This window comes from Heterocephalus glaber, unplaced genomic scaffold, assembly GCF_053883595.1.
Source record: "Heterocephalus glaber isolate CG9 unplaced genomic scaffold, H.glaber_assembly_v1.0 deba00001442, whole genome shotgun sequence".
NCBI lineage: Eukaryota > Metazoa > Chordata > Mammalia > Rodentia > Bathyergidae > Heterocephalus > Heterocephalus glaber.
Genome location: NW_028258296.1, coordinates 38,952,473 through 38,969,629, shown reverse-complemented (window position 1 = coordinate 38,969,629; position 17,157 = coordinate 38,952,473). Strand labels below are relative to the sequence as shown.

Below are 17,157 nucleotides of genomic sequence, written 5' to 3'. Positions count from 1 at the left end.
ATAATTTTTGAGTATAAAAGTTTATGTTAATTAAAATTACTCATAAAAAAGATGTTTTATTTGTTATAAACAGCTTAAACATTCATTTCATTTATATTTATTTACTCACTATAACTGTCTTTTTCATTTTATCCATGAAAAACCAGGTAGCAGAGAAGCATAGTTAACATTATATGGTATTTTTTCTAAACAAAAACCCTAAAATTTGGAGTACTTGAACGATAGAAAGCAATAGAAATTGTATCTCCTAAATTTGGAACAATGGTAATTATTATCCTGATTGGCTAGAAACCTAGGCAAAACACACTGACAATATGAAAGACATCTTTACTTTTAATATCTCTTATAATTAGTGAATGTAGGTAATACACAATGGTGAGGTTCATTTTGGGAAGCAGGTAGATGCACATCTCATACCTTAATCAATTTCAGTCCTATTAATACACTCTCACTTTCCTTTCTCTTCCTAGTGATCCCTTTTCTCACCTCCAAATATCTAGTCCCTCAGGTCCTGCCATTTCTATATCACTAATGAATGAATTAATTCATTAAGTTTCTCAGGAGACCAAATGTGTTCTTTTTCTTCTAAGTCTGCCTTACTTCACAAAGCATGATGATGTCTAGTTCCATCCAATTTCCTCTATATCACATGATTTGATTCTTCTTCACTGATGAATAATATTCCATAAAGCATATATGACTCATTTTCTTTATCCATTTATCATTAATGTGCATCTAAGCTCTTTAAACAGCTTTAGTCAATGTGATCTATGCTGTTATAAATGTGAGTATGCATGTTTTATTATATTGTAATGACTTTAATTCTTTCAGGAATATACCTGGAAGTGGTATAGCTGGATCAATCAGCATTTCTATGTTTAACTTTCTGAGAAACCATACTGAGTTCCATAGGGATGATAGCAATCTACATTCCCACCAATGATATAAAAATGTTCCTTTTCCTCTGCATCATTGACAGCATTCTTTTTTTTTTTTGTATTAATGATAGGACTTCTGATTGAGGTGATATGGAATCTCAAACTTTTGATTTGCATTTCTCTAAAGGCTAAAGATTTTGACCATTTATTCATGTACTTACTGGCCATTGTACTTCTTTTGAGAATGTTTATTCAGTTCACTTGTCCACTTTTTTGATTGGGGTGTTTTTTTTTTTCTCAGTGTTGTTTTGAGGTATTTATTTTTTCTGGATATAAATCATCTATCAGAAGTGGAGCTTGGAAAGATTTTTTCCCATTTTGTAATTTCACTTTTCATTCTGTTTATACTTTTCTTTGCTATGCAGATACCTTCTAAATTAAGATATTCACATTTATTGATTTAATACAGATTCCTGTGGTTTTGGAGTCCTATTCAGGAAGTCTTTACTTTTACACAGTACCTAAGGCTTCAAGTGTTTTCCCTATGTTATCTTTAAGCAGTTGCAAGGGTTTTGGTTTTATATCTAGATCATTGGTCCATTCTTTTTTTCATTTTTATTTTCTGGAGACCAGTGTGGTTGAATCTAGGACCTTCATACTAAGCTGGGTACTGAGAATTTCTTATTTGGAAGACTTTTAATTACTGCAGTATTCTCACTGCTTATTATTTATATATTTATATTTATTATATATTCTTGGTTTGTATTTGGTTGATTATACATGTCCAGAAATGTATCCCTTTTTTGTAGAACTCCAACTTATTGCAAAAAGACTTTCACAATAATTTCTAGTAATTCTCTGGATTTTAGCAGTGTCTTATGATTATATCTTTCCTACCTCTAATTTAATTATTTAAATATTTTTCCTTCTCAATAGTAAATTTTATTGTGTTCATCAATCTTTTCAAAGACCAAATTCTTTGATTCACTGATCTTCTGTATATTTTTCAGTGTCAATTTTATTAATGTCTATGTGAACTTTCTTATTTTTACCATCTAAAGTTTGGAGATTGGTTTTTTCTTGCTTTTCTAGGATCTTAAGATGCTTAATTATTTATTTGGGATTTCATTATTTTCCAATGTAAGCACTCATAGGCATAGAATTCTCCTTAGAACTTCATTCATTGTTCTCAAGGATTCTTCTGTTTTGTCTCCATGATTGTGTAATTCTAAAAATGAATGTATTTCAAGTGTGTCATCAAAATATATGAATGTTTACATTTTAAAAATGTATTACAGGTTTTATACATGGCTGAAAGAACGGGAGTCATATTGGACATATACAGACAGAATCAACTAAAAGTACAGATAATTGGAAGAAAGGCAGCAAATACATCCTTGTTCCAAAATCAATCTGAAATAAAACAACTATAAATCAAACAAAAAAGAGCCATAGGAGTTTATTAAAAGTTGAAGAAGGGCTGTCTGTAGGACCTCCACCAGTGTGCAGTGCAGAAACCACCATTTCAGGATGTTCCAAAAAAACTGGAACACCAATAGCATAACAAAATCACATCACACAGGATAGACTTGGGGTATATAACTCCTTTCCCCTTTTTCCTTCCTCCAAATAGAGAATGATGAAGCCTGGCAGCATATTTTGCTGGGACAGGCAGGGGTGAGTGACCAGGCAGCTAGTTCCTTCCTGATTCTTTGCCAGTTTGTTCTAAGATGATGAGGGGATAACATGAAACCTCTGACTGAGTTGAAAATATCAGTATTGAACTCACACTCCCAGTTCACATATGATAAAAGAGCATGGAATCTACAGGGACACAAGAGAGTGAGTGAAAATAGAGCCCTCCAGGGAGAAACATGCCAGTGGAGCAGAGCAGTAAATGGTGCAGTAGCAGCTGTAGTACCAGACACTTAGAACCAGATACTTAGAGACAGTGAAAAGAGGAACCTCAGCAAAAATAGTGAGTCTGACTCCAGCACTTCCTTGCTCCTGATCCCAGCAATATGTGTGTGTGTGTGTGTGTGTGTGTGTGAGAGAGAGAGAGAGAGAGAGAGAGAGAGAGAGAGAGAGAGAGACATACCAGTGTAGTGGAACAGAGAAGGCTGTGCAAGGGCTGGGAGAAGCCAATTGAATCCAGGACATTGGGATGTCTTTTTCCCAGGGCTCCAAGTGTTGGAGGGTCATAGCAAGTGGATGAGCTATAGCTTCATAAGTATACAGGGTAAGGAGAGTGTGCAGGCTACTGAGGGATTCCAGAGAGTTGTTGGCTGAAGCCTGGGCTGTCATACCCCACAATGAGAAGCCAAGATCAGCCTGCAACTCTGTAGAGCTAAATGAACAGAGTTGGTACTTGGGCTGACACCACTGGACCCTGGAGGGGATTGCTCTGCACCCAAGAAAAATCCAATGTCAGACTTGGTGTGGTTACACAGCACAGATGTGGGCTCTGACTTAGACACTACTATAGGACTGTGAACAGTAAAGTATACCCAGGTTTGTGGTTAGAGAAATATTGTCTTTTTTTCATTTTGGTTGTTTAGGTTTTTATTTCTGTTTGTTATATCACTTTTTTCGCTTTTCTCAACTATCTTGCAGAGTACTAAAATCTGTGTTGGGAGTTGTTTTTCTTGAAAAACAAACTTGAAATACATCACTCCAGGCTTTTCTTGCCTTGAGGGTTTGTGTTGAGAAGTCTGCTGTGATTCTGATGGGCTTTCCTTTGTATGTGATTTGTTTCTTTTGTCTAACTGCTTGAAGAATTTTATTTTTCTGTAGGGTTTCTGGAATCTTAATTATTATATGCCTTGGTGTAGATTTTTTTATTATGGCTGAGTCCTGTATGCCTCACTTATCTGTGTGTCAAATTTTTCCCCCTTTGGGAAATTTTTTGCCACTACTTCTGTGAACATTTTTTTTACGTCATCTGCACTTTCTCCTGTTTCTTCATTGACTTCAATCAGTCTTATGTTATTCTTTTTTGCATTATCTAGCAGCTGCTGGATTGATTTCTCATGGTCCTTTAATATTTTTAAGAAATTTTTCTTTTCCTGATCACTAAGTGCAATCCTGCCTTCTATATTTGAAATTCTGTCCTCACATTGGCTCATTCTACTGCGTAAATTATCGATGGAGTTTTTAATCTCCTAGATATCTGTTTGCATCTGTTGTATGGATTCCATTGTTTCTCATGCTGGGATTCTATCATGTTCCTCAGCTCTTCTATTTTTTTTTTAATCTGTGTCTGCTCTAGTTTCCCAGATGATAGTAGACATCTCAACACAAATGCTTAAGACAAAGATATCTTGGAGTGAACTATTTCAAGTCCTAAAGGAAAACAATATCTAACTCAGATTGATATATCCCGTGTCAGTGTTTACTAGAGAAACAGATAAAACACAAGATATACAAATACATAAGAATTTACAAGATTAGCCTACAATAGTCATCCACAGAGTCGGATGTGGAAGAGTGCAAAGGGTGTCAGTACATTGGAGACCATAGAATTCAGTTGAAGTTCTGGAGCTCACCACAATGTCCCATGCAAGTCAGTATCATGAGACCAATGGTTCTGCAATGGAAGGCTGAAGAGTATACACCAGAAGGCTGAAGAGTCTGTGCTGGAAGCTAGACTCTGTGCTGGAAGCTAGGAGATGATGTCCAAGGTGAAGGTGAAGACTGGAACTCCTCAGAAGAAACATAAGCAGATCCATCCTTCTTAATTTTCCCTTTATACCATCCAGGTGACAAGGTGCCTTAGAGTGAATCTTCCACACCCTATGATGTGGAATTGCTGAGCCAATTTATTTGAGCTCTGTTACTCAAGTTGATACAATCAATCAACTATCACACCTCACAAAACTATCTTTCAAAATTGATTGATAAATAAGATACTTCCATAATAAACAACACATGAAGGAATTCAAGAACACCAAACCAGCATTTTAAAATGTTTTGAAGGATAGTTAGAAAGAAATATGGAAGACTATCCATGAACACCAATAGAAAGAATCCACCAGGTAAGGCAAATAATTAAACTGAGGGGAAACAGAACCAAAAACAGAAAAATAATATGACAAGGATAAGTCAATATATACCTGATATAACAATCAATGTAAACTGTCTCAATTCACCAATCAAAAGAAACAGGCTGGCAGTATGGATCAAGAAACAAGATCCAACAATATGCAGCATACAAGACATATATCTAACTCTAAAATATTCATAGACTGAAACTCAAAGATGGGAAGCAATACTTTATGTGATAGGAAGCCACAAAGAAAAGTAGAAGTAGCTATTGTATTTGCAGACAAAGTGAATTTCAAGCCAAGACTGATCAAGAGAGAAAAAGAAGGTTACAACATATTTGTCAAGGGAACACTCCAACAGGAAGAAAGAACAATCATAAATATATATGCACCAAATACCAGTGCACACAGCTATATGAAACAAATATTAATGGACATAAAAAATCTAATAAGCACTAATACAAATGTAATAGGGGACCTCAATACCTCGCTGTCACAAATAGACAGATCCACTAGATAAGAAATTAGCAAAGAAATATCAGAACTAAACCAAATCTGTGAACAAATGGAGTTAGTAGATATCAACGTAGGGTTCCATACCACAACATCAGAGTATGTATTCTTTTCAGCTGCATATAGGACATTCTCCAAAATAGATCACATACTAACTCATAGAACATGCTTAAGTAAATGCAAAGAATTTGAAATTATCCTATGCACATTATCAGACCATAGTCCAATGAAATTGGAAATCAGTGGCAAAATAAACCACAAAAAAATATATAAAAACATGGAAACTAAGTAACACACTCCTGAACAACCAATGGATCACAGATTAAAGTAAAGAAGAAATTAGACAGTTTCTACAATTAAGTGATAATCCCAATACAACCTACCAGAACTTTTGGAATGGAATGAAAGCTATTCTGTGAGGAAAATTTATAGTTGTGAATTCCCACATCAGGAAAACAAAGCAAGCTCAAATAAACAACCTAATTTTGAATCTCAAGTTTCTAGAAAAAGAACAAGTCAAGCCCCAAGCTCATATATTGGAGGAAGTTACAAAGATCAGAACAGAAATTAATGCAATTGAGACTAAGAAAACAATACAGAGAATCAGTGAATCAAAGACTTGGTTCTTTGAAATATTAAATAAAACTGACAAACCCTTAGCTAACCTTATCAAAAAAAGAAAGAAAAGACTCAAATCCATGTAATTAAGAATGAAAAGAGTGAAATCACAACAGATCCTGCAGAAATCCCAATGATCATCCTCAAGAACCTATACCTCAAGAATCTATATTTAAATAAGATGAAAAACAAGAAATGGGTAGTTTCCTAGATACATATGAAAAATTCTAAATAATCCAATATCAGTCAATGAAATTTAAGTTGTAATTAAAAACCTACTAATAAAGAAAAGCCTAGGTCCCAATTGATTCACTGCTGAATTCTGCAAGAAATTTAGAGACAATCAAATGCCATTAATCCTCAAACTCTTTAATAAAATTGAAAGGGAAGCAATTTTCCCAAACTCATTTCTGGAAGAAAGCATTACACAGATACCAAAACCTGAGGAGAAAAATCCAACCAAAAAAAAAAAAAAAAGACTACAGGCCAATCTCCATAATGAACATAGACACAAAAATCCTGTTAGACTAGAAAATAGAATCCAGCACATCATCAAGAAGATTATACACCATGACCAAGTAGGATTCATACCAGGGATTTGCAGATGGTTCAACATACACAAATCAATAAACGTTATAAACCCTATCAACAGAACCAAGTGCAAAAACCACATAATCATCTCAATAGATGCAGAAAAAGTCCAACACTGATTGAAGATAAAAATATGAAAGAAAAATTGGAATAGATGGTCTTTATCTCAATTTGATAAAAGCCATATATGACAAAGCAACAGCCAACATCATACTAAATAGACAAAAACTGAAAATCAGGAACAAAAACTCTAAAATCAGGAACAAGACAAGAATGTCCACTATCACCACTTCTGTTCATTACCCAGAGCAATTAGACAAGAGGAAGAAATAAAAGGTATAAGGATAGGAAAGGAAGATTTTAAATTACCATTATTTGTTGATGACATGATACTCTACATAGAAGACTCCAAAAACTCCACCCAAGGATTCTAGATTTAATAACTAAATTCTTCAGTTAGCTACACTCAATACTCAAAAGTCAACACTCAAAAATCAGTAGCATTCCTGTACACAACAGCAAACTCACTGAGAAAGAAATTAAGGAAGCCACAACTTTCACAGTAACATTTTAAAAAATGAAATTCCTAGGAGTCAATCAGAAAGTAAAAGACCTTTACATTGAAAACTACAGTACTCTGAAAAAAGAGATGGAAAAGGATATCAAAAAATGGAAATATATCCCTTGTTCTTGGGTAGGAAGTATTAATGTAGTGAAAATTGTCATATTTCCAAAATTACTATATAGATTTAATGTAATACTAATCAAAATATCAATAGTATACCTCACAGAATTAAAGAAAACAATCCTAAAATTTGTTGGAACCAGAAGAGACCCAGAGTACCAAAAGTAATTCTGAGCAACAAAGGCAAGCCATGGGGCATCACAATCCCTGGCATGAAATTATACTACAAAGCTACTGTGATAAAAACAGCATGGTACTGGCAGAAAAACAAACCTGAGGATCAATAGAACAGGTTAGAAGATGCAGAACCATCTCTAGATATATACAGCCACTTGATCTTTGACGAAGGAGCCAAACACCTTCACTGGAAGAAAGAGAGCCTCTTTAATAAATGGTTCTGGAAAAACTGACTTTCCACATACCAAACATCAAAGTTAGACCTATATCTTTCACCTGCACTAAACTAAAATTGAAACAGATCAAAGATCTAAATGTTAAAACAGAAACTCTAAATCTATTGTAAGATAGAATAGGTAGATCTCTTGAAGATATAGCTGTAGGGAAAGAATTTATGAATAAAATCCTGATTGGACAGAAAATAATACAAGAAATGGGATAATAATCAAAACATGGGATTGTTGTGGAGCAGAAAACATAAAACAAAAAGCAAAACAAGGTGAGCCAATAAAAAAATTTTTTGCTAGATTTTCCTCAAACATCTAACATCTGGAATATATCAAGAACTCAAAAAAAATCAGACTCCCAAATTTAAAGACACAATCCACAAATGAGCATCTAAAATGAAGACAGTGCTCAGAAGAAGAAGTACAAATGGCAAATAAATATATGAAAAAAATGTTTAACCTCACTGGTCATTCAAGAGATGCAAATTAAAACAACACTGAGATTCCACCTCACACCAGAAAGAATGGCTGTTATTAAGAAATCAGCAATAAAAAATGATGGAGAGGAAGTGAAGAGAAAAGAAGCCTTCTGCACTGCTGGTGGGAGTGCAGACTTGTGCAACCACCATGGAAATTAGTATCAAAATTCCTCAAAAAATTAAAACTAGAGGTTCCATTTGACCCAGCTATCCCCCTTCTTGGTATCTTCTTGAAAGAATTAATGGCATCATACTACAATGATACATGCATACCTATGTTTAAAGCTGCACAATTTGTAATAGCTAAATCTTGGAAATAGCCCAATTGCCCATCAACAGATGAATGCATGAAAAAATATGGTATTTGTATACAATGGAGTATACAACTACTGTGCTATAAAGAAGGATAAACTTAAGGCATTTATAGATAAAAGGATGCACCGTGAGACCACACTCTTAAATAAATTAAATCAGACACTCATATGTAAATATTGCCTTGTTTCTCTGATGTGAGAAATTGAAATGGTAAATAAAGATCAAAATGGATAATAGATATTGGGAAATGTGAAGAAAATGTTCAAATGGGAAGGGGAACAAGGGAGCTGGGTGAGGAGAAAGAATGAAAAAGAAAAAATAGAGAATAGAAGGAAAAAATGGAAACAAAGCTTTTGCAAATAAGGAGGGAGGAGAGTTTAAAGAGAGGGGAGAGGATTGGAGAAAAAAAAATCAAGGTATAATATGCAAGGTACAAATTCTCTATAATGAATGTGATCACTATGTATATCTAAAATCCACCAATAAAACTAAAACTAAAAAATAAAAATGTATTATGGTAAAAGACAAATTGTCATTTACTACCCCTTAAAATACACCTTCTCTTTGACCACACTTATCCTATCATTATTGCATTCTGAGGCAGTTTTGGAAATCCTTTTTCATGTTTTATGCTGTTGTGGCCACCTCAATATACTGAAATGATTCTTTATCTTTTATGATTTTTACTTTGTTGAAAAATCAGAAGGCACATGGTACCACCTAGGAAATAAAGTTGATGTGGATGCACTGTAATATTTTTAAGAGCGTGTCCCCCCTCTGGAAAGCACTTGGCAGCACTGTAGAAAGTCTTCATTTCTCCTTCAATATTAAAGGAAAATAGTACAATATATAGAAATGTGAGTTAGCATCTATATTTGTAGGCCTTAAAGTATGTAATTTAAAGTTCTCTTCACCTTTACTTTTCTGTTGAGAAATGTGTTATTCTGATGAATCTGCCTTTATGAATGACTTCATGCTTCTCTATAACTTTAAATATTCTTTCTTATCTTGAATTTCTGGCATTTAGAATATGATATGTTGTGGAAAGGTTATTTTCTGGTCATGTTTATTTAGGACATTGATGATTCTAACTGCCTTGTGTTTCCTTCTCATCCTCCAGGTCTGAGAAATTTTCTGCAATAATTTCAATGGATACATTTTTATACAATTTACCTGTATTCCCAAGTCCAAATCTAGGCCAATGGACCTTAAATTTTTGTTAAGTTTATCTATGTGGTCTTGAATTACTCTTTTGCTGTTTCTTATTCTTTGTTTTTCTTTTTTTACCACCTGAATGACCTACTACCTCTATATTTTCTACAAGTTCTGATATTCTTTCTTCTGATGCATCTTGTCTTACAGAGACTTTCTAGTGATTTATTTTTCTTGACTTAGGTTTTCATTTCCAGGATTTCTGCTTCGTTCTTTTTAGAACCCTTATCTTTTTACTAAAGTGATCTGTTATAAATTATATTGCTTTCTTTACTTCAATCAGCTGTTTATTTGTATCTCCTTTGAGCTCATTGTTCATTTCTCTTATTGATTCATTTAGCACCTTTTTGTCTTGAATTTAATTGATCATTTTAACTATGAGTTTTGTTTTTGTTTTTAGTTCTTTGGAGTGTCTTTCCCTTCTGAACTATAGAGTCAGCTTTTGGGAAGTTTATATTTTTGGAGACATCTGATTACCTTACTTTCTCATTTAGTTGTTACTACTGTGTTGAGGTTTGCAGACCAACTAAGGAGAGTGTCTCTTACAGTATTGTGTAGGAGTCTTTTAGTAAGTACCATTCTCTTTGTTATTTGCCCTGGGTAGAGGGTTTGTCTCTGTATGAAAGTTTCTAGTCTATTCTGGATTCTGCATTCAGCCAACAGCACTGCTTTGGGATGAAACAGTAACTACAAATGAAATCAATATTTGAGGAATTATTATGTACTTAAGAGCTTGTTCAAAGAGCTCACTTTTAGGGCTGGGGATTTAGCTCAGTGGTTCTGCCACCTGGCTCACAAGTGCAAGGTCACAAGTTAGATTCTCAGTACAAAATATAAAAAACTCAGTATTGTCTTGCTAACTCAGAAAAATAGATGCAGACTAATAAATTATACTAGGCTAGCAAAATTAAAGATTAAACATTGATGATATTCAGACTCATAGCATCTGCAAAGACAAAAAGTCCCCATAGCTTCTTCACCAGGAGGGTTTTGGTCATTTCTCAAAATGGCCCAGAATCCAAACCTACACTGCTAACAATGCTAAGGTCAATTGTGGCTTGACTTCTTATTCTACCTACCCCAATTTCCATCCATAACTATTTCATTTGAATTTTAATCTTGTGGTCAGTCTGGTTTCTACACCAAACTGTGGAATTCTATGCCTATTGACCTTGGTGATTATCACACAATATCATGTATGTCTCCTCCCTGTAGGCTCCCATGATCTTTTAATGTCAAACAGTAAAGAACATACTCACAGAGTCCGGTAGACTGCCTTCTACATTAAGACAAAGTGATGTATGGTATTATCTGAACCATGTGAGAGGAAAGGATGGCACAAAATCTTAATACAGATAATTTTTACATGTCCAACCTATATTCTTTGGAATATAGAGATAGTCATCCACACTGCCACTACTTTGTTTCAGGCCACCAATCCTCTCCCTTCCACAGTTCCTTTGAATAATCCCTCTCCTTCCACTCAAGTGGCAGCCATGGGGCTTGTATTTTACTGTACTGTATCTTTATTCTCCTCATGTGAATTTCAATTATAATTGAAAGTTGGGAGATATTAGAATCAAAAGTAGGAAAGGAGAAATTCAAGACAGCACACTTAATTTTCTTTTCTTTTCTTTTTTTTTTTACTTAATTTTCTTCATAATGCAATGAAACACCCAGTACAAATACTTATCACAATCCTCCACACCCCAATCCTAAACTTTAAGCTCAACATCAAATCTGGCCTTCTCTAAAAGTTCCTATTTCTTCAAAGTACTATAGTTCCATAACAGTCCTTAGTAAAGTCCCACTCTACCCATCATATTGGTCTTGCTTTAGACCACATTGCTTCAAATCTCTAAGGTGGAGTGGTATGTGGATTCCCAGAATTTTCAAAAGACTTAAGTCTAACATCGTAGTTAGATTGCAATGCCATTGCCTACAGTTTGACCTGAGGGAACGATTACATAGTAGGCACAGAATCTATGTTGTACCTTTGATAAATCTGCAGCTGGACAAAAATATATTTGGGAAGAGAATCACACATACACACATACAATTTCTTTAGTTTGTTTTTTTTTTTGAGCCCATATAATACCCATAAAAATCAATAAAACTCTATATATATCAGTCATAAATGTTTTATTATTTCATGTGGGATTTGAAAATTATGAAACTTCCAGAAACTTCCCATATCATAGGGGAAATACTTCAAAATAATGGCCAAAAATTTTCTGTATAAGATCTGCAAAGTAGAAGAAACAAAAGAAAAAGCAGACATGTGGTATTATATCAAACTCTAAAATTCACTCAGAGTAAACAAAATAATTAACAGGGTGAAAAAACAAGCTACAAATAGGAAAAGAAATTCTGAAATATACCTCCAGTAAGACACTATTATATAGAATATATAAGGAACTCTAAAATCTCAATAGCCAAAAAACAAATAACTTGACTTTAAAATGGTGAATACACTTAAGGAGAAAATTCTCAAAAGAACAAATACAAATGGCCAAAAGTTAATGAAGAAATGCTTGAAGTCTCCACTTATCAGGGAAATGGAAGTCAAAACCACAAAGAAATATCACCTTACTACAGTAAGAAGAGCTATATCAAGGAGACAAAAGACACAAAATGATAACCAGAAAAGAAAAAAGGGAACCTTTTCATACTGGTATATGGGAATTTAAGTTAATACAGACATTATGGAAAATAGCATAAAGATTCTATAAAAATAGGTTACAAATAGTTTGAATATTTGCAGCATGGAGAAATGAAAAAAACTTGAGAATTTAGATATGTTTAACCTGACTTAAATATACAAGGTATAAATATAAAAATACATGCTATAGTACCCCAAAATACATACAATTTTTACTGTTGTTGTTTTTTTAAATTTTATATTGAGGATTTATTTCTTTATTTATTCTTTTGGGGAGATAGTCTCGCAATGTAGCTCAGGCTGGCCCTCAAAATTAAGGGTACCCTCAGCCACCAAAGTGCCTAGACATTGGACATGTTCTACCTTACTTGCCAAGAGTCCCTTTATGCTCATTCCTTGACAATCTATGCAACACTAACTTCAGACATATGCGTCTGAATTCACTATTCCATCGTCACTGATACACTATAGACAACCCTCATAATTTTAAAGAGGAAAGGTTTACTTGGTCTCATAGTTCAGTTCATAGGTTGGCATGGCAGAGGGAGATAAACAGAGAAGGGTGAGAGACAGAGCCTTCTAGACCACGCCCCCAGTGACACACCTCCTCTGACCTCGCCTCATTTCCCTGCATCACATTGAGCTGTAGACGCAATACAGAAGTCCGCTGATGAGTATCATGCATCCATGATCCAGTCACTTCTGAAAGGCCTACCTGGGAGCACAGGAGGCTTTGAGGGGACCTCTACAAAAGAAAGATATGGTCACCAAGCAGGGGATTCACACAACTGTCACACTTAAACCTACTTTGATAGTGATGCTCTTCTATGATTTCCCAGTTTCCACTGGGCTCCAGCATATACAGTTGGCACACCATGCACCAATCACAGGAGTAGGTACAGATCTGGACCCTAAGGGATGGCCTTATGTCCATCAGTACCTGTGCCAATTTAGCACAGACCTGGGGAAATTTCTCAGGGTGCACAAACTTTGTAGGAATCTTGGACTCATAGCTCTCCAGTGGGGCAGGATACAGCTCCTGGGTTAACTGGCTCAGTGCAGTACACTCATGCAGCAGGACCTGAAGGATGTCCAGGGAAATGGGGTTCCCATAGCAACTGAAGGTCTTGAGCTGGGAGCAGCAGCTCAGGGGAGGCAAGATGGCAAGGAACTGGGTGTCATGATGTCACAGTTCTCTAGGACCAGGGTCTCCAGGGTGCTGGCCAGTTTGTCTAGCAGAGCCTGGAGGGTCTCTGGGTTGAATGATTTCATTGAGAACTTCCTAAGACTCAGGAACTTCAGCTGGCTCATGCTTGGACATTGGGCCAGATGCTTTAGGTCAGATTCCTTCAGTGGACTTGAACTCAAGGAGAGGGCCTCCAAGGGGGTCTGGCTCCTGAAGATTTTGTGCAGAGTTCCTTCCAGGAAGAAGACATCATCTATATGAAGCTCCTGGAGACTTTGCATCTGTCCTAAGTGAAAAGCATAGATGTGGGAATGTCACTTGTTTTTCCAGGATGAAGTATACACTTCTGGGCTCAGGCTGCTGAAGTGAAATGTGTGAAGGTTCAACATCTTCTTGAGCTGAGGAACAAATGCTTTCATGCTTTCCTGACCCCAGTCACTGGACACGTCCAGTTCCTGGATAGAGTCCAGTTGCACAGTGCAAAGAAGCTTCAGGATTGTAAAGACAGCAACGGATTTTATCATCACTTTCTCACAGCTCAGATGTACTGAAGCTTTTCTCTTCCTGGCCCACTTCAAGAGACAGAGTTGTAATTCATCACGGGTGGCACAAGACCTACTCCAGGCTTCAAAGCAAAGGTGTGCGAATATTGTCAAGGTCACTTTCTTCTTCCTCAACCCAGGCTTGCCTGCCTCCTTACTGCTGGCATCTTCTGAGTGGGCAGCACTCATGGCACTGGATCCTACAGTCCAGAAGTCCCGGTGTACATCCCTCCAATCCAACACCTGCAGTCTCCACCTGTGGTGAACCTTCTGGGATAGCTGAATGTCAATTCCATCCAGTAGGGCTTGCAAGGTACATAGGTTTCTCTGTTGCAGTGCGATTTCTCCAAATAGAGTGTGAGGTCTTTGGTTTCCTCAGAGTCATCAGGGTCCTCAAGGGGAGGCAAGGGAAAGGCGAGGCCTGTGCTATCACCTTTAGGACATCATTGTGTTCCCTCATGAAGGCCTCTGTGAAAATTTCATGGAAGATCAGGGAGGGCAGGTCATGCATTTTGCAGAAATCTTGGAAGAAATACACAGAGACACAGAATTCAGATAAAATAATAAAATTTCTTCTCGGGAGTGGAAGGGAATGCCAGAAACCAGTCTGGTCAATATCCGACCCTTTGTTCAGCATTTCCCTTTTTATATCCTTTTTTAGCCATTATCTCATCCCTAGTGGTCTTTGATATGTCAATACAATTCCAGTTCCCATTTACAAATCACAGACACAAGATAGGCCATATACATTGTAAATTCACCCTGGCACAGTAACTTTGTTAGGTTAATGAAGTTACTGGTTAGAATCAGATAATCTTCACCTTAAACAAGGAGTTACAGGAAAAGCAAATCTTAAAAGAACACATTACTTACTTTGCTTCTACAACTATCTTAATATTCAATCTATTAAGTTATCTAAAACTTTTCTGTATCAACACAGAGCAGTGCTGACTGTGGTCTCACTGTTCAGCAGGCTCTGCTTGGTCAGCTCATACAGAGTCAGTGGGCTCTGTGTAGTCATCCTGAGAAACTCTTGTAATCAAAGCAGTCTGGAGGCTGAGGCAGGAGGACTGCTGTGCTTTCAAGGCCAGCTTGGACTACAAAGGGATATCAAGGTCACTCTGAACTATGAGGTAAGTCTGGTGCAGATAAGGGTGATGGAGCTGTGGGATTCTAGCAGGACTGGGCACTGACTGGAAGCTCCAGGACTGAGCCCAATTTTTATTGTGTATGTATCAGTTAAATATGAATTTCCATTAAAATAAAAAAAGAATCCATGAGCCCTATATTTCTAATGTAAAAGATTTCATATTTTCATGGTGGTAGTCTCAGCATGATCACAAGCTGTGTAACTAGTAGAATTTAATCAGTGAACAAAAACTACAAGACTTCAAGAGATCAGAAAAATGACAGAACACATACTGGAAAAAGGTAAAATGTGATCAAAAAATTAAAGAAAAAGAAATATCTGAGCAGTATAATATTGCATCTTCCACTCTAATGGCTTCTCAATAAGTTCTTATTGATGAAAAGCTAAAGACAAAATAAAATTATACCTATTAACTGAAAATATCTGTAACACATTTAAGTTAAAGCAACACTGCTTTGAGATTTTATGTATGACAGCACCATTTGAAGATTGTATAAGGTAGTCCACTTAAGGATAATTACTGGATGAAATTCTATATTTTTTAAAAGTAGATCATATTAATATTGTTTATGAGCTAGGAAAACATATTATATTTGAATTTTCTTCTACAAAAACAGTAGAATTACTAAAACCATCAGTTCATCCTTATGTAGTGACCCATACCTATATTTCCAGAACTCTGAGCAGCCGCAAGAGAATGTTCACAAATTCATGCTCAGCTTGGGAAATTTAGTGCATTAGAAAAACCCTGTCTCAATGTAAAAGACTGAAAAAAAAAAAAAGGTTGAGGCAGTAGTCCAGTGTGAAGGCTTTCATTTCAATGTCCAGTATAAAAAGTTAAATAAATATATAAAACTGTCATTTCCTTGCAGACTATATACTCTAAAATTTTATCATGTGCTTTATACCTCACTTGGCTCTGAGTTAAATTAAGGGATAGTTCTGTTTTCCTTAACTTCAATAGCATAGAAATCATAAGCAGGAAGCAAGTTGTCCTTCAAAATCAATTATGATAACATATGACAATAGGATTTTGGAATGAGGATTGACAAATACAGGTTCACCCAAGTCTGAAGCCATTCAATATTTGGTAGACATATGTTCTAGTTGACTGTAGTGGAATTCAATTTTATCCAAATTGTAAAGTAGGGGTTGGGAAAGCAGGAACGCAAATTATAAAGGTAATATACATTAAAATTTGATAAATCACTTCTCTATTAATATTAATATTAATATGGAGAAGGATAATTAGTTCATGGAATTTCTCAGTGGTAATATATGGTTATGTATCATAACTAGAAATATACTTTGAAGTCAAAGATGGCATTTTGCAGATGAACATATCAAACCTATTAAGAAATTTGTAATGGAAAATAAATATTTCTCTTGATCTTATCTACATTTTTTATGTATTTTCCTCTGAAATCCAATAAATCTGCCTTACTAATGGATCTATTCACTACAGAATATTCTCTTGTTTCTATATTTCTAGTCACATTTTTTCTTCTTAGAGTATAATTATGTCTTTTTCTTACCCATCCCCCTGACCCATATCAAGACCATCTCTTTGGATAAGGCTTTCTCACAACCTACTGTACATCTCCTTTGAGGCTCAGCAATTTATTTTTCATGATTTGTTATGTATTCCTTTATTTTCCTGGATTTTTTTGAGTACAGGCTATATGCATTTTACTTTGCCAACTATCCTCTGTAAAAACATGAATAGCATGTCTCAAAGCATCAGAAGTATGGCTGTGAGTTGATAAATATATGTTGTATTGGTTAATATAGGTTTTCAATACACTATGAAAATTTATTTAATCTTTCTTGTGCCCCTGCAGAACATATAGGATACCTAGACATAATATATGCAACTGAC

At 35.5% G+C, this 17,157-nt stretch overlaps 1 pseudogene; it reads right to left on the bottom strand.

Moving 5' to 3' along the window:
- Nucleotides 1-11,165: 11,165 nt before the first annotated feature.
- On the bottom strand, nt 11,166-15,149 carry LOC101707351 (PRAME family member 12-like; annotated as a pseudogene).
- Between the last annotated feature and the right edge of the window lie 2,008 nt (nt 15,150-17,157).